General features: G+C 44.4%; 1 protein-coding gene across 2 annotated transcripts in view; it reads right to left on the bottom strand.

The window, feature by feature from the left end:
• Nucleotides 1–22,102, bottom strand: part of LOC129815666 (plexin-B1-like) — a 148,928-nt gene extending 126,826 nt beyond the window's left edge. Inside the window, exon 1 of one of the 2 annotated variants that reach the window (XR_008753458.1) lies at nucleotides 21,650–22,102. The gene's annotated coding sequence lies outside the window, so the exon portion shown is untranslated. The remainder of the gene's footprint in view (nucleotides 1–21,649) is intronic. The other variant, XM_055869667.1, reaches the window with a different exon arrangement.
• Nucleotides 22,103–24,431: the final 2,329 nt, after the last annotated feature.

Raw genomic sequence — 24,431 nt, forward strand, 5'->3', positions numbered from 1 at the left:
AAGATGCATCTCCAGCCTCTGAGATGACTGTTCATATCCGTAGCCATCAAATGCTGCAATAAGCTGCTTTTCAAGTCAAATCTGATCATTTGAAAAACAGCCAAGGCCAAATATGTCTGACCAATGACTGTTTGCAGCAGCAGCATCAACCACCAAGATGATATAGGCTTTTTGAAATACATTATTGACTTGATAAAGAGGGTGCAGACATTGTGATGAAAACCATTTCCTCAAGCTTGAGGTTAAGATCAGCACATGTTCCATTATAATGTTTGAATGTCAAAACTTGAAGGGGAAATCAAAGAGCCATCGCTCAAGTCATTGAGACTAGTAGTAACGAGAGACTCCTAGTAAAATGAGACCACGGCTTGTCGACAGACTTCTGCTATCTAGGACATGTGGTCGTGGGAGTGTCAGGACAATCAATGTGGCGTGCAGTCGATGGGAAACGGATTGACTGTCGAAGCTCTATGGGGGAGGTTCAGGGTCATCGAGCAAGTGGCTATTCCAGTGATGTCTATAAGCTCTAGAAATAGCATTTCAATTGTTGGTTACCGTTGATAAGCATTGATAATTGACTACTGTTGTGTCTTCACCTTGAGCGGTCAAGTAAAAAGTAAGGATGTTTTGAAACCAGGATGGCAATATTTTTTCCATGGCAAAAATGTAAACAAAGCACACAAAACTCTTTGGTCCTTTAAAAACCCTTTGTATGTAAAATAGTATGTAAAATAGTGTGTACAATAGCTTGGAAAATAAATGTGACTCGATGAAAACAATGTTTGTTTCCAACATTAGGGCTGTTTTCCTTAAGAAATTAAATCCGTTTTAGTTTCCTTGCCATGACCCTAACGAGTATTGCGATGCTGGTATTATCCCGGCCCAGGTAGAAAGCATTAGCTGATGCACACCGCACACCCAAATGTTTTAGAGAAGCTGACTAACGAAGAGCAAACTGTAGAAAAGAAAGTCGCACACTCTATACATGCTCCCAACTATTTAATGGGTAAAGCTAATAACCAACACTATTTAATGGGTAAAGCTAATAACCAACACTATTTAATGGGTAAAGCTAATAACCAACACTATTTAATGGGTAAAGCTAATAACCAACACTATTTAATGGGTAAAGCTAATAACCAACACTATTTCATGGGTAAAGCTAATAACCAAGCCTATTTAATGGGTAAAGCTAATAACCAAGCCTATTTAATGGGTAAAGCTAATAACCAAGCCTATTTAATGGGTAAAGCTAATAACCAAGCCTATTTAATGGGTAAAGCTAATAACCAACACTATTTAATGGATAAAGCTAATAACCAACACTATTTAATGGGTAAAGCTAATAACCAACACTATTTAATGGGTAAAGCTAATAGCCAACACTATTTAATGGGTAAAGCTAATAGCCAACACTATTTAATGGGTAAAGCTAATAACCAACATTTTGGCAACAGAGTGCCTTCTTCACCTTGACTGGTAAAAACAAGTGCAGTGCTATTTCAACCCACAAGGTCAACAACACCCTCATAAATGATGTCTTGTCCCAACACTCATTGCTCAAGGGAAGAGTCAATAAAAAAGGCAAATGTTGTAGAATTCTGTCCTGTGGACAACAGTCAAGACTTCTGACTCAAACCCACTGATGTCAGTTCAGCTATAACTAACCTGTCCGCCTGAGTACAAAATATATGAATTAACTTTGCTGGATACAACAGACAGTTCAGAGTGAACAGAGACTAAGGCCCATACACTGAAACATGAGCTGCCAATGACCATGCCAGCTACATTCACAGGCAACACAATAAAAACCCTTTCATTGTATCTCAGCCCCCGGAGATCTATGTGTTCATCTTCAAGAGAAGTGGGTGTTTTTATTTTCAACCCACTTCCTTACATTTTTGGGGTTAACCCCTAAATCTGTGGAATGTGCTCGACCGAAACTGTGACTGCGTGCTTGGACGGTACAAAAATAAAGGCATAACGGAAGAATAGGTCAAGGTTCTTTCTCATGTTTATGTTCTCCACCTAGCCTGTATATTTGCATATGAAGACATAAACAAGTGTTCACTTTGCACAAACTTTGGAATACTTTGATGGTCACAGACCAAAACTAGTGTCCGTTAAACACTGTGAATTTGCAAGAAGTACGCACCAAGTGTGTATGCGTGTGTTTTTTAAAGTATAAGCATGTGATGTCTGAGTCCTGACAGTCGCTCTCTGCTACCAGAATTCCCTCCAGCTCGAGCTTATTAGGCCAGCTGTGCTGAACACATCTGATGCTCTGTGTGTGTGTGTGTGTGTGTGTGTGTGTGTGTGTGTGTGTGTGTGTGTGTGTGTGTTTCCAAAATACTGGTAATAAGGAATTCAAGCTTCATAGAAAGTGGTTTTGAGGACAAGTTAGACCTCTTTGTAGGAAATGAATAAATAATTCACTCCCCTCTTTGTGGTGGCATAGCAACTCAGGCATTTAGGTAAGAAAAACAACAAATACACTAGGTTTCCCTGTTAACATGACCAAACCCAATTACAACACATTTGAAGAGTGAATCTGTCTGATAAATAGTTTAAACCAGGGAAATAATGTTTAGGCAACTCTGAAGTCATACTGACTGGATCCCAGACAATTACTCATGGCCTTAGCTTTACGTGAAAGAAACTAACTTTACAATAAATCATATGCTGATCAGCATTTTGTTAGGATTTGGTCCCTACTGCTTTTTTAAGAGATATTTTTCATTAGTTGGGAAGATATGAGACAAACACTAAAACACATATCACACTAACGAAGATAAACACAACAAAGTGTGTTAAAACGCTTTACAGCCTTCAATCATTATTTTTATTTATTTTTATTTTTATTTTTACCGTTATTTTACCAGGTAAGTTGACTGAGAACACGTTCTCATTTGCAGCAACGACCTGGGGAATAGTTACAGGGGAGAGGAGGGGGATGAATGAGCCAATTGTAAACTGGGGATTATTAGGTGACCATGATGGTTTGAGGGCCAGATTGGGAATTTAGCCAGGACACCGGGGTTAACACCCCTACTCTTACGATAAGTGCCATGGGATCTTTAATGACCTCAGAGAGTCAGGACACCCGTTTAACGTCCCATCCGAAAGACGGCACCCTACACAGGGCAGTGTCCCCAATCACTGCCCTGGGGCATTGGGATATTTTTTAGACCAGAGGAAAGAGTGCCTCCTACTGGCCCTCCAACACCACTTCCAGCAGCATCTGGTCTCCCATCCAGGGACTGACCAGGACCAACCCTGCTTGGCTTCAGAAGCAAGCCAGTAGTGATATGCAGGGTGGTATGCTGCTGGCTATTATATCAAAACATAACCAACATGACTTGACAAAGAGTGTGGTGGGTAGGTGACGAACCATGACTGAAATCTATTGTTAGCCAGCGGTTCACGTAAGAAAAATGCAAATAGCACAGACCCCACCCCCTTCATTCAGTCAAGTTGAGCTGGTCTATTGTAAACAACGCCTCACGTCCCTCACCAGAACACCCCAATCATCTGAAATGGGAGAGGGGAGTTTATGCTATAAAAGGTTTAATTGTTTAACAGCTCCCTCTCTAAGCTTTGTTCCTGCTGGGCACAGCGTGAACCAAACACCAACTGTATTTCCCTCCTCTCGCTCGGTCCCAACTCAAACACTGAGTGTTTGACTTTTTTAAAAACATTTGACAGCTAAGGGAGGGGGGGGGGCTTATAGCCCGACGGGATCCGTGAACACCTACTGGCCACGAGACGGCCTGGCCGGAGCTCGGGCCATGTTGACGTTTTTAATGGGAGGAATGTTAATACCGGCTGCCTAAGATAGCTGCCACTGATCAGCTGGAGGTGGTGGAGTCTATCTGCCAATATAACTGGAGGAGGACGAGGGGAGGAGCCAAGCCACCACACAACAAAGTCACTCTGACCTCTTCTCAACAGCTTCCCACAGGTTAGCCCAGCCTGCGCCAAGCCAAGGCAGACACCTCGGGCTATTCCATGCTAATGTCCCGACTAGCGAATATAGAGGACAACAGATAGAAGTTGGGGAGGTTCGTTCTCAGGGCGACAGAGAGAAGGTAGGCAAGTTCAAGGATTGTAGAATATATATATATATATATATATATATATATATATATATATATATATATATATATATATATATATATATATATAATTATTCCATTCCCTTACTTAGATTTGTGTGTATTAGGTAGTTGTTGGGGAATTGTTAGATTACATGTTAGATATTGCTGCACTGTCGGAACTAGAAGCACAAGCATTTCGCTACACTCGCATTAACATCTGCTAACCATGTGTATGTGACCAATAACAATTGATTTGATCTGACCAATTAAGAACACAAGCAACACACCAGCATTTCACATCCGTTTACCGAGGTGAGATGGAGTTGAAACGGTTCGGTGTGACCCATGGCTGGTCTTCCAGTGTTGTGTGCACCCCAACGAAGAAGCAACCCTCCCTCCACACACACCTCCCCCAGATTAGGCCATTGGGGTGGAGTAGGCGGGTGGAAAAGCTTATTCTTGGTAAGTAGAAAAAGAAGCCTTGAGCCTACCATGAATAATATAGAGAGAGAGTGTAGTGAGTTATTTACGAAGCTGCCTGCAGGTTCTGCTGGTGTAGTGGACACAAAGGGCCGTAGTCTGCTGTAAGCCATGCATGCAGAGTTTGCGAACACACACACTGTTTAGCCTATAAGCAAAAGGCCCTCGTCGAATGAGGGTTATGAACAAGCATTTATTTCAGTGTTAAGATAAATGTTTGACAAAGACCTGTCACTACAACACATAGACCAATAGGTGACAAATGCCATCTGCAGAGGTATCAGAGATGGGCCTAGATTCTGGTGTGATTTAGAGAGACACATTTCCAAAGACATGATACAGGTGAAATGTTCACTAACCCAAAATCAAGTCACAAGAGATGAAGGACTCATGGTTATTCTACAAATATTCTGTCAACACTAGGCCTACAAGAGAACCATGAAGGCTGTACAAATCAAGTGAGAAACTGACAATGTTGTGTAAAATATAGGCATATATTTTAAAACACACACACACACAAACTCACATACACAAATGATTACCGCCCCGTAGCATTCACGCCAGTAGCCATGAAGTGCTTTGAAAGGCTGGTCATGGCTCACAAAAGCATCCTCCCGGATACCCTAGACCCACTCCAATTCACATACCGCCCCAACAGATGATGCAATCGCTATTCCACTTCACACTGTCCTTTCACACCTGGACAAAAGGAACACCTATTTGAGAATGCTGTTCATTGACTACAGCTCAGTGTTCAACACCATAGTGCCCTCAAAGCTCATCACTAAGCTAAGGACTCTGGGACTAAACACCTCTCTCTGTACCTGGATCCTGGACTTCCTGATGGGCCGCCCCCAGGTGGTAAGGGTAGGCAACAACACTTCTGCTATGCTGATCCTCAACACTGGGGCCACTCAGGAGTGTGTGTTTAGTCCCCTCCTGTACTCCCTGTTCACCCACGACTGCGTGGCCAAACACGACTCCAACACCATCATTTAGTTTGCTGAAGACACAACAGTGGTAGGCCTGATCACCGACAACGATGGAGACAGCCTATTGGGAGGTCAGAGACCCGGCAGTGTGATGCCAGGACAACAACCTCTCCCTCTATGTGAGAAAGACAAAGGAGCTGATCGTGAACTACAGGAAAAGGCGGGCCGAACAGGCCGTCATTAACATTGACGGGGATGTAGTGGAGCGGGTCGAGAGTTAAGTTCCTTGGTGTCCACATCACCAACAAACTATCATGGTCCAAACACAACAAGACAGTCGTTATGAGAGCACGACAACAACTTTTCCCCTTCAGGAGACTGAAAAGATTAGGCTTGGCTCCCCAGATCAAACAGTTCTACAGCTGCACCATCGAGAGCATCTTGACCTGTTGCATCACCGCCTGGTATGGTAACTGCTTGGCATCTGACCGTAAGGCGCTACAGAGGGTAGTGCGTATAGCCCAGTACATCACTGGGGCCAAGCTTCCTGCCATCCAGGACCTATATACTATGCGGTGACAGAGGAAAGCTAAAAAAAAATGATCAAAGACTCCAGTCACACAAGTAATAGACTTTTCTCTGCTCCCACACGTCAAGTTGAACCGGAGCACCAAGTCTAGGTCCAAAAGGCTCCTTAACAGCTTCTATCCCCAAGCCATAAGACTGATGAACAATTAATCAAAATGACACCAGATTTACATAGACCCCCCCCCCCGCCCCAATTTGCTTTTTACACTGCTGCTACTCGCTGTTTATTATCTATGCATAGTCACTTTACCACTACCTACATGTACAAATTACCTCAACTAACCTGTACCCCCACCTATTGACACGGTACCGGTACCCCCTGTATATAGCCACGTTATTGTGTTACTTTTTTTATCTTTAGTTTATTTAGTAAATGTTTTCTTAACTCTTTCTTGAACTGCACTGTTGGTTAAGGGCTTGTAAGTAAGCATTTCGCGGTAAGGTCGACACGTTGTATTTGGCGTATGTGACAAATAAAGATTTGAGGACTGGGGAATGCAGTGCAGTCTCCCCCCCAAATTAAACAGAAAGGCCATGTTCTCACAGCAATAGACCGTTCCCTCAGCGGTGGATGTCCTGGTTGCGCTTAGCAGCAAGAGACTGTTCCCGCAACAGGGTATATCCTGGCAAATGGTTGCCAGGAAACACCTTGCTCTATGGGCAGGCACACACATACACACTTCACACTGTATTAACTATAGCTCTGGATTTAAGTCCTGACATACTCCCTTATGAGAGATGACACACTACCTTTCACCATTTAGGAGTGTGAACTAGCAGGAAGTGTCATCGGGGACACATGCAGGCTGTCCCACCCCGGGCACCCGTCACACCTTGGCACGTCAGCCCTGTGTCCAGCAGGCACACACTGACACCAGTGATGCAGTGGTCAAAAACTAAGTGGTTGTTGGGGGGGGGGGGGGGGGGGGGGGTTTGGGCCGGTGGCTGAGAGGTCGCTGGTTTGACTGGGTGGGGATACGTCGATATGCACTTGGGCGGGTGCTTGACCCTGGTTGCTCCTGTGGGTCTCTCTGGATGGGAGTCAGCTAGATGACTGAATGTAATGTCAATGTTGAGCGGCTTCACAACAGATAGATTGTATGTTTTAAATTTCAATAAAATAAACAAAATAAAAATAGGTGGGCAAACGCCGATTGCAGTGAAAAGTTACGCTCCCTATACTTTCAATGCAAGGTTTCTCAACTACACCACTGACCAACACAGAGACACACAAGTCCATTTCAGAAAAGGTCAAATTGAGACCAGCAAAAGATAAATCCCACACCCTCCCCTTATCCAACCTTATGCAGCCAAAGTGCAAAACTTGTTAACAGTTCAGTCCAACATTGGTTCCTTTCTCACCATGACAACCCTCTTTTCCCAGGATAGAGCGGGTCCCCCACAGAGGGGTTAAGATGTGTGTGTGTGGGGGGGGGGGGGGGGGCATCTTTGGCAGTGATCTTGAGAAAAAAGGGTGTATCTGGGGAAACCGAGCGCTCCCCATTTCCCAAAGACTCCATGGTTCCCACTTAGCAATGGCCGGCATTCCGAAAAACGCTTTTCACCCCGCCCACCTATCGGCCTGCCAAACCAACACAAGAACCTGGCGAATGTCACCATACCAGATGCCTCTTGTATTGTTTCCTGGGAGTCAAAAGCCACATGAATTCCCCTGACGTCATTTAGATTATATTTCACAAGCGTTTTAATATCCATTTACATCAAATCACGAGTTGGCAGTGAATAGCCACTGTTGGCCAAAAGAAAGAACCATTCAGCATAAACAAAAATAAATATCACACGCTAATAATCAAAATTACCACAACCCCCCCACCCCCTAAAAAATCACGCAAAATCAATATTTACATTGCAAAGGAATTTGAAAAACCTCATATAGGACAACATTGTAAGGTGCACCGATGCCGAAGAACACAAAAAACACAGAACTTTCCAAGCTTCGAAGTTCTGCCCTAGTTTCTGGGTCTACAGCAGGTTCCAGATGGTGGACACTCCCCTCTACCACACCCACTCACCTACCTATCCCTCTGTGGAGGAGTAGAGTCTGTAGCCAGTCAACACCAGCTGTTCTCCCACAGACAGTCAGTACAGACACACAGTTCAGACAGAGCAAAGCCAAACATATCCTCCCTTCTCTTCCACACCCCTCCCACTATCCTTGCACATCCAGACCTATAGCTCACACACCCCCCGCTTCCCCCTTGTTGGCTGGCCTTTTCAACCTTCTGTAACAAAAGAAACCAAGGACGCCAGTGCCGCTTTCCCCATCTACCCCCCTGCAGAGAGACCAGGCCACCCTTTCCCCTCTCCACCCCCCTGCAGAGAGACCAGGCCACCCTTTCCCTCTCCACCCCCTTGCAGAGAGACCAGGCCACCCTTTCCCTCTCTACCCCCCTGCAGAGAGACCAGGCCACCCTTTCCCCTCTCCACCCCCTTGCAGAGAGACCAGGCCACCCTTTCCCTCTCCACCCCCCTGCAGAGAGACCAGGCCACCCTTTCCCCTCTCCACCCCCTTGCAGAGAGACCAGGCCACCCTTTCCCTCTCCACCCCCTTGCAGAGAGACCAGGCCACCCTTTCCCTCTCCACCCCCTTGCAGAGAGACCAGGCCACCCTTTCCCTCTCCACCCCCTTGCAGAGAGACCAGGCCACCCTTTCCCTGTCTAGCCCCCTGCAGAGAGACCAGGCCACCCTTTCCCCTCTCCACCCCCTTGCAGAGAGACCAGGCCACCCTTTCCCTCTCCACCCCCTTGCAGAGAGACCAGGCCACCCTTTCCCTGTCTAGCCCCCTGCAGAGAGACCAGGCCACCCTTCCCCTGTCTAGCCCCCTGCCGAGAGCGAGAGTAGAGAGAGAACGAATTCTGTAAAAATATCCTCAGTGTACAACGTAGAACACCAAATAATGCATGCAGAGCAGAATTAGGCCAATACCCACTAATTATCAAAATCCAAAAAAGAGACGTTAAATTCTACAACCACCTAAAAGGAAGTGATTCCCAAACCTTTCATAACAAAGCCATCACCTACAGAGAGATGAACCTGGAGAAGACTCCCCTAAGCAAGCTGGTCCTGGGGCTCTGTTCACAAACACACCCCACAGAGCCCAGCTCTCTGGAGAAAGACAACATTTGTGTTTTTTTAACATGGATTTAGACAGTCAGACACATGCTAATTAACTCCATTCATGAGGGAGCACACACACACACTTACCATTTCTACTGGTGAACTGCATTCACTGGAAACATGCAGGGTGCCCTTCTAACTGAATAATTCGCACTTCGATAGATAGGGCACTTCAGTTGTGCTTCAAAGGAATGCCAACACTGCACAGTTTTCATACGATCTAGACCTACATTTACATATTTGAATAATGAACAGGCTTTTCAGCATAATTAAACCCTATGAGAGTTTAGAAGTGTTATCAAAAGTCGAGTTATCCCCAAAAATGATAACCAATTTCAACAAACATCCATGGGGTCATGCTACTGATTAGAATCAAGGACATGTCTGGAGGGTGCGTATAACATGTTAAAATAAACTTGAGCAGTGTTGAATTTGATTAAATTAGAACTGACTAAGGAGTAACATGAGGAAAACACTATCAGAGTATCGAAGAAGAATAGCTTGGCACCTTTGCACCGTTAGCCTGCTGTGTCCTGAACCAAATAAATTAATCGAGATAGGAATTAAGATTGAGCCTAGATATTGCAGTGTCAGGGATTTTGGCGTGTAAAGCATATCTAAGGGGAGAATATTTATTATGTTCCAACTCAGGGGTCCCTACTAGCTACATGTGTATCTTCAAGGGACTCAAATTAAGTTTGACAAACCAAGGCATTGTAGAGGACATTGACGGTGCTCGGTATAAGCCATGTGGAGCTAAAAACAGAACTAAACTCAGCAAAAAAAAGAAACGTCCTCTCACTGTCAACTGCGTTTATTTTCAGCAAACTTAACATGTGTAAATATTTGTATGAACATAACAAGATTCAATAACTGAGACAAACTGAACAAGTTCCACAGACATGTGACTAACAGAAATGGAATAGTGTGTCCCTGAACAAAGGGGGGGGTCAAAATCAAAAGTAACAGTCAATGCAGCTGGTGGCCACACCAGATACAAAGTATTGCAGTGCATCTCCTCCTCATAGACTGCAACAGATTTGCTAGTTCTTGTTGTGAGATGTTACCCCACTCTTCCACCAAGGCACCTGCAAGTTCCAGGACATTTCTGGGGGGAATGGCCCTAACCCTCACCCTCCGATCCAACAGGTCCCAGACGTGCTCAATGGGATTGAGATCCGTGCTCTTCGCTGGCCATGGCACAACACTGACATTCCTGTCTTGCAGGAAATCACGCACAGAACGAGCAGTATGGCTGGTGGCATTGTCATGCTGGAGGGTCATGTCAAGATGAGCCTGCAGGAAGGGTACCACATGAGGGAGGAAGATGTCTTCCCTGTAATGCACAGCGTTGAGATTGCCTGCAATTACAACAAGCTCAGTCCGATGATGCCATGACACACTGCTCCAGACCATGACAGAATCTCCACCTCGAAATCGATCCCGCTCCAGAGTACAGGTTTCGGTGTAACGCTCATTCCTTCGACGATAAACGTGAATTCGACCATCACCCCTAGTGAGACAAAACCACAACGTCAGTGAAGAGCACTTTTTGTCAGTCCTGTTTGGTCCAGCGATGGTGGGTTTGTGCCCATAGGCGACGTTGTTGCCGGTGATGTCTGGTGAGGACCTGCTTTACAACAGGCCTACAAGCCCTCAGTCCAGCCTCTCTCAGCCTATTGCGGACAGTCTGAGCACTGATGGAGGGATTGTGCATTCCTGGTGTAACTCGGGCAGTTGTTGTTGCCATCCTGTACCTGTCCCGCAGGTGTGATGTTCAGACGTACCAATCCTGCGCAGGCGTTGTTACACGTGGTCTGCCACTGCGAGGACGATCAACTTTCCGTCCTGTCTCCCTGTAGCTCTGTCTTAGGCGTCTCACAGTATGAACATTGCAATTTATTGCCCTGGCCACATCTGCAGGGACCCTGGGCATCTTTCTTTTGTGTTTTTCAGAGTCAGAAAGGCCTCTTTAGTGTCCTACGTTTTCATAACTGTGACCTTAATTGCCTACGTCTGTAAGCTGTTAGTGTCTTAACGACCGTTCCACAGGTGCATGTTCATTAATTGTTTATGGTTCATTGAACAGGCATGGGAAACAGTGTTTAAACCCTTTACAATGAAGATCTGTGAAGTTATTTGGATTTTTACAAATTATCTTTGAAATACAGGGTCCTGAAAAAGGGACGTTTCTTTTTGCTGAGTTTATAAAGTTGTAGACTGATATGATGATTTAACATGTTAGCACTGGAACTACAACGGTATTTATGTTTGTTCTCCACACATTACATACAGTAATCTATTACGAGACGTTCCCTATGATTTAGTACAGCAGAAGGCCCGTTGTCTTCTGTCATTCCCAGAAAAGTATTTGTTACCAGAAAAACAGCAGCTTCTGATTGATATCTAGAGAACGATCATCTTTGATAGCTGCCATGTAGCAAGATACAAAGATCTCAAATGGTTGAAATGTAGTAGAGGCTGGCACTGGGTAATCTGATTCTGAAACCCACCCCCTCTTTTAGGGGGATTTTGCTTTGTGCCACCAGCATATTGTCCTTAATCTTGTTGCATTCGTTGGCTTGCAAAGACCTGACCATTCTGATAAGGTTACTGAGTTAATGCCCACTGACATAATTAAATAGAGTATTTCATCTACCCATGGACGTGGAGAGGCAAGACCACTTTAAAGCAAAAGCAGCCGTCACGTATATTGCAAGGCCGGCTGTCCTTTTCAACCGGTTGTATTTCCATCTACATTGGATAAATTTGTGCCAGTCTAATGGATAAGGGGCAAACACACCCGACCAATTTTTACCAAAAATCAGTCAGTGAAAGGCCGTCAGCTGTAGGTGGTTTCAACATTTAGAATCGGGAAAGAATCTGTCGGAGTCAGCTTGCCAAAAGGAAAAAAAGAAAGTGTTTTTAGTATGACACCTTCAGACTTCCATTGGTGGTTAAAAACCACAGGATTACCTTGGGTAGAACCAGCAGGTTGTTGTGTACTCAGTTTTATGATTAGCAAAAAACAACCAAGGCCCTATTAAATCACCCTTTAACAAGTTTTTCCAGGATTTAGTCAAAAACACCATTCATTTTTGACAGCAAGTCATCCCCAAAATGTTTAGATTGCGAAACATAAAACCTCAAAAAGGCACATTCCTTCAAACATACTTTGTCTTTACAGGGGAAAACAATGATCAACATTGGTCTATTCCAGTAACTCAAAGCCCTTTCGGCTGATCAGGTCTGTGAGTTTGTGCCTCTATCATCACACGATATGGCACTTTGTGATGACAGCTCTGTCCTGACCAAGTGCACTCTGCCGCAAGACACCGTTTAATTAACGCGGTTACTGATGATCTACTGCCATCTACACCCGGTCGCAGTTTATCAAATCTCTCTGACGTAGCCCGTCCTTGACATCTCCCCACCTGTTAATTACCAGACCGGCAGGATGAATGTCACGACGATTGCTAAACAAGACAAATCCCGAACGCGTCTATCCCCTCGTCAGACAGCGTCTGCCCGCCTACTCGCCCTTGCTGTGGACGACCTGACAGACGGAAGGACATATTGACTTGCTGACTGGCTGAAGGACTGACTAAACGAGGGGCTGACTGACTGAAGGACTGAGACTGATTATCTAAAGGACAGGTTGAAGGACGTCTGACAGACTGAAGGCCGGACGGGCTGATGGACTGGGGCTGACTGAAGTAGTAACTAACTGAAGGACGGCTGACAGACTGAAGGACTGACAGTCTGAAGAGCTGACTGGCAGGAGGACGGACGGCTGACTAACCAACTGATGGACTGTGAATTGCTACTTTGAGGACATTTGATGGCAGTAGGACTGATGAAAAGGTGTTGACACCACACATTCGTTCTAGCCCGTACAGCTGCCAGCCATGGAGAACAAGTGGCCGACACCCATCCTCATCCATTCAGTCTTTGACCCCTTAACAGTTACAGGGTGTCTGCGATGACACTAGCACCATTTACTGGCAGAGAGTTGTGATCTGGTCCTCATTACTGGTATCCTCTCTTTCACAAACTTTTGTAGAAGTCTTAAGCATTGATACCCATTTATAGATGTTCTCCAATGATTTTGTAACTGTTCCTGTAGAAAAGCGATATCCCAAGTCTAAAACCAATACAATACACACACTAAAAAGGAAGGGGAAAAAAACATTTAGCAAAATAATGTTTTCTAGACAACTGCAAACCTCAAGGATTAGGGCAGTCAAGGAGTTCGTCTGATGGGAATCCGTGACATCAAAAGCCCCCCCACCAAGGTTGAGGAACTATAGAACAAAAGAAGAAGAAGGTCCCCCCCCCCCCCCCACTAGTGTCGTGTCATACCTGCACCACCTGAGATCAAATTAAATTTTAATTTGTCACATGCGCCAAATACAACAGGTTTCACCTTACAGTGAAATGCTTACTTTATAAGCCCTTAACCAACGATGCAGTTTAAAGAAAATACCGTAAAAAATTTATTGCCTTTTGTTATGTAAATCTGGTGAAAAAGAGACGGAGTGCTTTAACTCAATTGGAGGCAATTAGTGTAGTCAGTCATGCATATTGCACCTCTGTGGTTTAATCTCATGAAATAATCCATCACCACCCATATTGAAGCTACACCGTGTTGAAAACATTAGGAACACCTGCTCTTTCCATGACAGACTGACCAGGTGAATCCAGGTGAATGCTATGATCTCTAAATAAATGTCACCACCTGTTAAATCCACTTAAAATCTGTGTATATTAAAGGGGAGGAGACAGGAAAGGCTTTTTAAACCTCGAGACAATTGAGACATGTATTGTGTGTGTTTCCCATTCAGAGGGTGAATGGGCAAGACAAAAGATTTAAGTGCCCTTGAACGGGGTATGGGAGTAGGTGCCAGGCGCACTAGTTTGAGTGAGTCAAGAATTGCAACGCTGCAGGGTTTTTAATTGTACCTTTATTTAACTAGGCAAGTCAGTTAAAAACAAATTCTGATTTACAATGACAGCCTACCGGGGAACAGTGGGTTAACTGCCTTGTTCAGGGGTAGAATGACAGATGTTTACCTTGCCAGCTCAGGGATTCGATCCAGCAACCTTTCGGTTACTGGGCCAATGCTCTAACCACTTGGCTACCTGCCACTCACACGCTTGACTGTTTCCCCAAAAAATGGTCCACCACCCAAAGGACATCCAGCCAACTTGACATAACTGTGGGAAGCATTGGAGTCCATGCCGTGATGAATTGAGGCTTTTCTGAGGGCAAAGGGGGTACAACTTTTACGCTACTGCTACTCTCTGTTCATCATATATGCATAGTCATTTTAACCATATCTACATGTACATACTACCTCAATCAGCCTGACTAACCGGTGTCTGTATGTAGTCTCGCTACTTTTATAGCCTCGCTACTGTATATAGCGTGTCTTTTTACTGTCGTTTTATTTATTTACCTACCTAAATTGTTCACCTAATACCTTTTTTGCACTATTGGTTAGAGCCTGTAAGTAGGCATTTATAATGCGTATACAAACCTTGGTGACTACTGTCCTTGTGACTGTTACACAGGAAGAAAAAAAAAAATAGGATTTCAAACATGTTTTTTTTTTTTTTTACAAAAATCGGTCCCAATTAGCCACACTGCCAGTCCGCCATGAAACATAATCGTGAAAAGCAGTGCTGTTGTTCAACCTCCTATAAACAGCAGCCAGCTTGAACTGTTTATTTGAGCGTCCAAAGTTGGGGAACATGGGCAGCTTTCTCTCCCCCGTTTAAAAGGTAATTTCCCTTTGATTTATTTATGACTTTAGACAAATTTAGCAATCCATGCCCTGTTAGTCATTTGACCTCCATGCTAAAACACCCTGCACCGTGCTCTGATATAATGTAGACGACGCCCTGCACCGTCCTCCGATATAGACGACGCCCTGCACCGTCCTCCGATATAGACGACGCCCTGCACCGTCCTCCGATATAGACGACGCCCTGCACCGTCCTCCGATATAGACGACGCCCTGCACCGTCCTCCGATATAGACGACGCCCTGCACCGTCCTCCGATATAGACGACGCCCTGCACCGTCCTCCGATATAGACGACGCCCTGCACCGTCCTCCGATATAGACGACGCCCTGCACCGTCCTCCGATATAGACGACGCCCTGCACCGTCCTCCGATATAGACGACGCCCTGCACCGTCCTCCGATATAGACGACGCCCTGCACCGTCCTCCGATATAGACGACGCCCTGCACCGTCCTCCGATAGACAACTTTTATTTTTTACACCTTCATTTAACTAGGCAAGTCAGTTAAGAACAAATTCTTATTTACAATGATGGCCTTCCAAGGAACAGTGAGTTAACTGCCTTGTTCAGCGGCAGAACGACATATTTTTACCTTGTCAGCTCGGGGATTCAATCCAGCAACATTTCGGTTATTGGCCCAACACTCTAACCACTAGGCTACAGCCATAAATGTCTCAACTTTCTAATTATGTACCTACCCACCCAGAACTTGGCCAAGAAAATACACCAAAAGTATGTATACACCTGCTCGTCAAACATCTCATTCAAAAATCATGGGCGTTAATATAGAGTTGGTCCCCCCTTTTGCTGCTATAACAGCCTCCACTCTTCTGGGAAGGCATCCTACTAGATGTTGGAACATTGCTGCAGTGAACTACTTCCATTCAGCCACAAGAGCATTAGTCAGGTCGGGCACTGATGTGAGGCCTGGCTCACCATCGTTGTTCCAATTCATTCTAAAAAGTGTTCGATGGGGTTGAGGTCAGGCCTCTGTGCATGCCAGTCAAGTTCTTCCACACCGATTTCAACAAACAATTTCTGTATGGACCTCGGTTTGAGCACGGGGGCATTGCCATGCTGAAACGGGAAAGAGCCTTCCCCAAACTGTTGCCGTAAAGGTCGAAGCACAGAAAATTCTAGAATGTCATAGTATGCTGTAGCATTAAGATGTCCCTTCACTGGAACTAAGGAGCCCGAACCATGAAAAATAGTCCCAGACCATTATTCCTCCTCCACCAAACTTTACAGTTGGCACTATGCTTGTGGGCAGGTAGCGCTCTCCTGGCATCCTCCAAACCCAGATTTGTTCGTCGGACTACCAGATGGTGAAGCTTGATTCATCACTCCAGAGAATGAGTTTCCACTGCTCCAATGGTGATGAGCTTTGCACCCCTCCAGCCGACGCTTGGCATTGCACATGGTGAGATCTTGTGTGCAGCGGCTCAGCCATGGAAACCCATTTCATGAAGCTCCTGACGAACAGTTCAACTGAGGACAAACAATTTTTCATCAACAGCCCCTTTTTGTGAGCTTGTGTGGCCTACCACTTTGCGGCTGAGCCGTTGTTGCTCCTAGATGTTTCCACTTAATAACAGCACTAACAATAACAGCACTTACAGTTGACCTGAGCAGCTCTAAAAGGTCAGAAATTTGACAAACTGACTTGTTGGAAAGGTGGCATCCTATGACGGTGCCAGGTTGAAAGTGACTGAGCTCTTCAGTACGGGCCATTTCACTGACAACATTTGTCTATGGAGATTGCATGCTCAATTTTATACACCTCTCAGCTACGGGTGTGGCTGAAATAGCTGAATCCACTTATTTGAAGAGGTGACCACATACTTTTGGCCATGTAGTGTAAGTGGTGCTTTATAGAGAAATTGATAATGTAAAAGACTTAGTCTTTCTAGCCTATCAAGGGGGTTTAGGGCCTACTGTTAATAACCAAAAATGAAAGCTGTGTATACCGTGAAAAAGAAAGCACACACAAAAATGTAAATCTCAAATCAAAGTTTAATTTGTCACGTGCGCTGAATACAACAGGTGCAGGTAGACCTTACAGTGAAATGCTTACTTACTGGCTCTAACCAACAGTACAAAAAAGGTATTAGGTGAACAATAGGTAAGTAAAGAAATAAAACACCAGTAAAAAGACAGGCTATATACAGTAGCGAGGCTATAAAAGTAGCAAGGCTATATACAGACACCGGTTAGTCAGGCTTATTGAGGTAGTATGTCCATGTAGATATGGTTAAAGTGACTATGCATATATGATGAACAGAGCGTAGCAGTAGCGTAAAAGAGGGGTTGGCCGGTGGGACACAATGCAGATAGCCCGGTTAGCCAATGTGCAGGAGCACTGGTTGGTCGGCCCAATTGAGGTAGTATGTACATGAATGTATAGTTAAAGTGACTATGCATATATGATAAACAGAGAGTAGCAGCAGCGTAAAAAGAGGGGTTGGGGGGGGGAACACAATGCAAATAGTCTGGGTAGCCATTTGATTACCTGTTCAGGAGTCTTATGGCTTGGGGGTAAAAACTGTTGAGAAGCCTTTTTGTCCTAGACTTGGCACTCCGGTACCACTTGCCAATGCGGTAGTAGAGAGAACAGTCTATGACTGGGGTGGCTGGGGTCTTTGACAATTTTTAGGGCCTTCCTGACACCGCCTGTTGTAGAGGTCCTGGATGGCAGGCAGCTTAGCCCCAGTGATGTACTGGGCCGTACGCACTACCCTCTGTAGTGCCTTGCGGTCAGAGGCCGAGCAGTTGCCGTACCAGGCAGTGATGCAACCAGTCAGGATGCTCTCGATGTTGCAGCTGTAGATCCTTTTGAGGATCTCAGGACCCATGCCAAATCTTTTTAGTTTCTTGAGGGGAAATAGGCTTTGTCGTGCCCTTTTCATGACGGTCTTGGTGTGCTTGGACCATTCTTGTTTGTTGTTGATGTGGACACCAAGGAACTTGAAGCTCTCAACCTGCTCCACTACAGCCCCGTCGATGAGAATGAGGGCGTGCACTGTCCTCCTTTTCCTGTAGTCCACAATCATCTCCTTAGTCTTGGTTACGTTGAGGGATAGGTTGTTATTCTGTCACCACCCGACCAGGTCTCTGACCTCCTCCCTATAGGCTGTCTCGTCATTGTCGGTGATCAGGCCTACCACTGTTGTGTTGTCTGCAAACTTAATGATGGTGTTGGAGTCGTGCCTGGCCATGCAGTCGTGGGTGAACAGGGAGTACAGGAAGGGACTGAACATGCACACCCCTGGGGAGCTCCAGTGTTGAGGATTAGCGTGGCAGATGTGTTGCTACCTACCCTCACTACCTGGGAGGCGACTCGTCAGGATCCAGTTGCAGAGGGATGTGTTTAGTCCCAGGATCCTTAGCGATGAGCAGACTAAACAAAAATCAAGAAAATAACTAGTTCCTTTAACAGTTGTGATAGAGTTGCATTTTTAAAGAATGATCTAGTTATTACAGTGCATTTGGAAGGTATTCAGACACCCTGGTTTTTCCACATTTAGTTACATTAAAACCTTATTCTAAAATTGATTCAATTGCCCACCCCCTCACCAATCTACACACAATAGTCCTTAATTACAAAGGAAAAAAACTGGTTTAGATATTTTAGCAAATGTATAAAATAAAAAAAAAGAAATACTTTATTTACAAAAGTATTCCGAATCTTTGCCATGAGACTCGAAATTGAGCTCAGGTGCATCCTGTTTCCATTGATCATCACACACAAACCTGTCTATATAAAAAGGTCGCCCAGTTGACAGTGCATGTCAGAGCAAAAACCAAGCCCTGGGGTCAAAGGAATTGTCAGTAGGGCTCCGAGACAGGATTGTGTCAAGTCACAGATCTGGGGAAGGATACCAAAAAATGTCTGCAGCATTTAAGGTCCCCAAGAAAACAGTTGCCTCAATCATTCTTAAAATGGAAGAAGTTTGGAACCACCAAGACTGTTCCTACAGCTGGCCGCCCGGCCAGACTTGAGCAATCGGGGGAGAAGGATTTTGGTCAGGGAGGTGACCAAGAACCCAATGGTAACTCTGACAGAGCTCCAGAGTTCCTCTGTAGAGATGGGAGAACCTTCCAGAAGGACAGCAATTTCTGCAGCACTCCACCCATCAGGCCTATATGGTAGAGTGGCCAGGCGGAAGCCACTCCTCAGTAACAGGCACAGGACAGCCCGTTTTGAGTTTGCCTAGAGGCACCTAAAGAACTCTCAGACCATGAGAAACAAGATTCTCTGGTGCGTCACAATCTGGAAGAAACCTGGCACCATCCCTACGGTGAAGCATGCTGGTGGCAGCATCATGCTGTGGGGATGTTCTTCAGTGGCAGGGAGACTAGTCAGGATTGAGGGAAAGATGAATGGAGTAAAGTAGAGAGAGATCCTTGATGAAAATCTGCTCCAGAGCTCTCAGGACCTCAGACTGGGGTGAAGGTTCACCTTCCAACAAGACAACAACCCTAAGCACACAGCCAAGACAACGCATAAGTGGCTGTGGGACAAGTCTCAATGTCCTTGAGTGGCCCAACCAGTGCCCGGACCTGAACCCGATCGAACATCTCTGGAGAGACCTGACGATAGCTGTGCAGAGACACTCCCCATCAAACCTGACAGAGCTTGAGAGGATCTGCAGAGAAGAAAGTGAAAAACTACCCAAATACAGGTGTGCCAAGCTTGTAGCATCGTACCCAAGAAGACTCAACGCTGTAATCGCTGCCAAATGTGCTTCAACAAAGTACTGAGTAAAGGGTCTGAATACATATGTAAATGTTATTTCAGTTTTTATACATTTACAAAACAGTTTTTGCTTTGTCCATTATGGACTATTGTGTGTAGATTGCTGGGGGGGTGGGGACAATCCACTTTAGAATAAGTCTAACGTAACAAATGTGAAAAAAGTCAAGGGGTCTGAATATTTTCCGAATGCACTGTACATGCCGGCGCGACCATGAAGTTCAATGGGTAATCAATATCAAGATAGGATATTCCATGTGGTTTCTGGGTTTATGGCGCTGTCATAACTTAATATGTCACTTCAGTTATGAGGGCAGCTATGAGCTTAAAAGAACAGATGGCCATCAGTTGAAGAATGGTAGGTTACAACAGGGGCTGAGTCTGTTAACCCAGAGGGATGTAAAGGCCACGCATTCACTCTCACGGACTGCTCTTCTGTCTAAATTTGCCATGGATGATGCTGTTGGAACACACACATTTAGAAAGAAAAATAATGTGGTAGAAAACATCATGCCCTGGACTTGAACTTTGACCTTCTAATAACTGTCCAAGCCTAATTCTATACACAACACTTAAAATAATCACTGCTTACCTTTAGACTAAATACCAAGGTCGAGCCTTTCACATGCCTTTCTCCTTGTCATTTTGTGACACTTATTACTTGACAAGCATCGTTATCCCATCTAAAGAACCGTCTAACAATCGGAAAAATACTTAGCCTTAACAAGACAGCCAATAGTAGTAAATCTACTGAATTCCATCAAAGCATGTTATTTATCCCACATTTGTTTGAGTGGATTGCCTGTGTGGAGGGAGGGGGTGTATGACTGTAGCTCAGTGACACCTTCCATAGAATTGCTTCTGTCAAGCCACATACTGGGACACAAACGGAGTAACAGATCAAACACCTGTGAACGTGTTACTTAGGGATCAGTGTGTCAACGAGCTGAATAAGCAGGTTGACGATTCTTGAGATCTCTTGAAGAGGAATTCTTTATCACCATTACTCCCTCCCTCCATTTTTGTTCAATCTGTCTCCAAAATCAACGTTTGATACTGGAAATGTAACCAGTGTAAGTTCTTCAACATAGCCATGAAAGTTGTAATTTCTGTCTGAAAAAAACCCAGACATCAGATAATAATATTAATTTCTATACATAAACTCTATAATGTGAAGACTGCAGCGTAGAGCAACGACGCCTGTGGACACAGACCAAACGGGCTGTAAAAACAGAACTAGCAGTCCTTCTCCAATGATCCACCGCCTGCTGTGGTTCAATGAACTAAACAGCAGCGAAGTTGGTGAACAACCTTCCATTGGCTTTTACTGGACCTCAAATACTCGTGTGATACTTACGTTCAAAGCAGACACCAATAATTGGTGTATCGGTATATGGAATACAATTTTGCTATGTACAATTAGTCTTCGTGTAAAAGTTGAGTGCGTAAATAAACCTATGTGGTAACGCTATGTCCTATCACTAGGCTATTACAACCCAATTGTATTTTGTATTAGGCTATCTGGCGTCAAAGTGTGACCACACTACTTTTAGGTGGCGGCTACAATGTCACTAGTAAAATATTCTTAGTTGGGTAACAAATGTTGCCATTTGCTAGTGTACATTGTAACAACATCTACTTCTTGCCTCGTGATACGTTGTTGCAATTCTCGAAAATGAATCCATAGTATCCTGTGTATTAGTACGGTGGTCACATTCAACCTGCCAGGTAACCCCTATTTGCAGTAACTATGGAACGTTTCTGAGAAACACAGGGTTTTGCCAGGCTCAAAAGTAGGTTTTCGTCCAGGAGTCATGGAAGTAACACAAGCTCAGAACTCCTTCACTCACCTTCAATTCTTATAAAAGAGGTATAATTCCACAACCTGCAATTTCGTGCAAGTGTTCAGTGCCCTTCCCTAGGGGTGTCTTATCCAATTTGTCCGCAACTTGTGCTTTTAAATCCAGGCAAATCACAACGGTTCCAGGCTTAAGGAGAACACAAATTCCATTGTCGTTCAGATTTGAGTTTGGTTGGTATTAGATTGTTTCACGAGACTCGCTTCAAACAACTCAGCTTTGGTAAAAGACTGCGATGTTCCATGTACATTTCCCGGTTTAAAACCAACTCGTGCGCGCTCGTATTGATTTTCTTGTATTCTCAAATTTCACTTTGCGCTTTCAACGATTACCACATGTACCCGGTGAATAGTGTCGAGAATGGATAGATTACCTCACGACACCATAGATACGCCAGCCCCCGATATGCGTAATGTTTTAAAGGGGCTTGGCCACACTGAAATATCCCGGTGACTGTCTGACCTCTCCTGATCAACCAACTTGGTTCTCTTAAAGGGGCAAAATACTGTATTATATTCCAATACAATGGCACTGTTGTGAGAGTAGTAATGGTGTGAGTGCCTGTGCTGCTTATATCGGGGCGACAGGTAGCCTAGTGGTTGGAGCGTTGGGCCAGTAGCCCGAAAGGTTGCTTTATCGAGGCCTGAAGCTGCCCCTGAACAAAGCAGTTAACCCACTGTTCCTAGGCCGTGATTGAAAATAAGAATTTGTTTTTAACTGACTTGCCTAGTTAAATAAAACAATATCAGGGAGGGTAGGCCTAAATATTTCAATACAGATTTATCCACCAAAATCTGGAATATATGAAATGTAGTTTAGTTATTAACTTAACTTTACAAAAATGTAAATGCAACATGTAACAATTTAAAATATTTTACTGAGTTAAAGTTTATATAAGGAAATCAGTCAATTTAAATATATCCGTTAGGCCCTAATGTATGGATTTCACATTACTGGGCAGGGCCACAGGGGGCCTGGGAGTGCATAGTTCTCTAAAGCAATGTTGGAGGTGGCTTATGGTAGAGAAATTAACATTCTATTCTCTGGCAATGTTCTGGTGGACATTCCTGCAGTCAGCATGCCAATTGCACGCTCCCTCAAAACTTGAGACATCTGTGGTATTGTGTTGTGTGACAAAACTGCATATTTTAGAGTGGCCTTTTATTGTCCCCAGCACAAGGTGCACCTCAGTAATGATCTTTCTGTTTAATCAGCTTGCCAGGTGGATGGATTATCTTGACAAAGGAGAAATACTCACTAACAAGGATGTAAACACATTTGATCACAAAATTGTTTAGAAAAAAGCTTTTTGTGCGTATGGAACATTTCTGGGATCTTTTATTTCAGCTCATGAAACATGGGACCAACACTTTACATGTTACATTTATCATTTTGTTCAGTATAGATAAAAAACACTCTTAGCCAGATTGCGAATTGCCACTAAGGATTTACTCAACTGTTTTACCAAAAAGGCTCTGATGGGGGCCAAGGCCAGGCCACTGATACCTTTCAGCTGGCATTTGGGCTACATAACAATTCCACCTTCCAGTGTTAACACCTCACAAAGCAGCTGTGTTGAGGATGCAGAGGTTGTTGATTATGCTCTTTACAATTGTCAGCCCTAGCTATGGAAACAGAGTTCCCAAAATATAACACCAGAGCTCACATTAACATAATCACTGGCGAATCATTGGTGCTGTATTGGGAAAAACCCTAAAGTGTGAGTGCATTAATATAAGGATGGTGAAAAAACACATTCAACTGACCTTTTTTGTGAAACACTTGCACAGCGCTACTGTAACAAGACATGTAAGAATACAGTAAACTAAAGTTGTCACATTCTCAAAAATATACATTTATCTGCTAAAATGTGTATTTTTATTACCATGTCAGTGTGACTCTACATTACAATACTGTGCTATTTGGTCAGTCTGAAGTGATGTAATTTGCTCCATCTTGTTTGAATACAGAAAGGTATAAACTTACAGACACACACCATACATATCAATGGAGACCACACAGAGAACATAAAAACACCAGCACACACTCATCATCCTGAAGGAGAGTTTTTCTCTGTCTCTCTATCCCCCTCTCCTGGAGATAATAACTTTTTGTGTCCTCTCACACTTCCCCTTTAATGAAGATTAAACATAAATACACTGTAGTGTGATCTCAGCTAGGATTCAAAGGCGCCCTTCTCCGCCTCAATTCCCACAGCCCACACCACTCCCCAAAAGCCACTATTTCACCACACGCAAACAAGAGGATAGAAATAGGCTAATGAGGAAATGAGGCAACAAAGAGGGAGGGATTGAGAAATGAAACAACTTGATGAAAATAGATTAAAAATAACAAATAAACACAGAAGGGGAGAGAGAGAAAGTGTGAGTGAGTGAGAGAGAGAAAGTGTGAGTGAGAGAGAGAAAATGTGAGTGAGTGAGAGAGAGAAAGTGTGAGTTAGTGAGAGAGAGAAAGTGTGAGTGAGTGAGAGAAAGTGTGAGGGAGTGAGAGAGAGAACGTGTGAGTGAGTGAGAGAGAGAAAGTGTGAGTGGATGAGAGACAGAAAGTGTGAGTGAGGGAGAGAGAGAAAGTGTGAGTGAGGGAGGGAAAGAAAGTGTGAGTGAGTGAGAGAGAGAAAGTGTGAGTGAGTGAGAGAGAGAAAGTGTGAGTGAATGAGAGAGAGGGAGTGGAACTGAGGAGTATTTTCTTAATCCCCACTAGTTTGTCTGTCTGTGTGTCTGTCTGTGTCTGTCTGTATGTGTAAGCACAGGCT

Source organism: Salvelinus fontinalis, chromosome 18 (genome assembly GCF_029448725.1).
Source record: "Salvelinus fontinalis isolate EN_2023a chromosome 18, ASM2944872v1, whole genome shotgun sequence".
In the NCBI taxonomy this organism is placed as follows: domain Eukaryota; kingdom Metazoa; phylum Chordata; class Actinopteri; order Salmoniformes; family Salmonidae; genus Salvelinus; species Salvelinus fontinalis.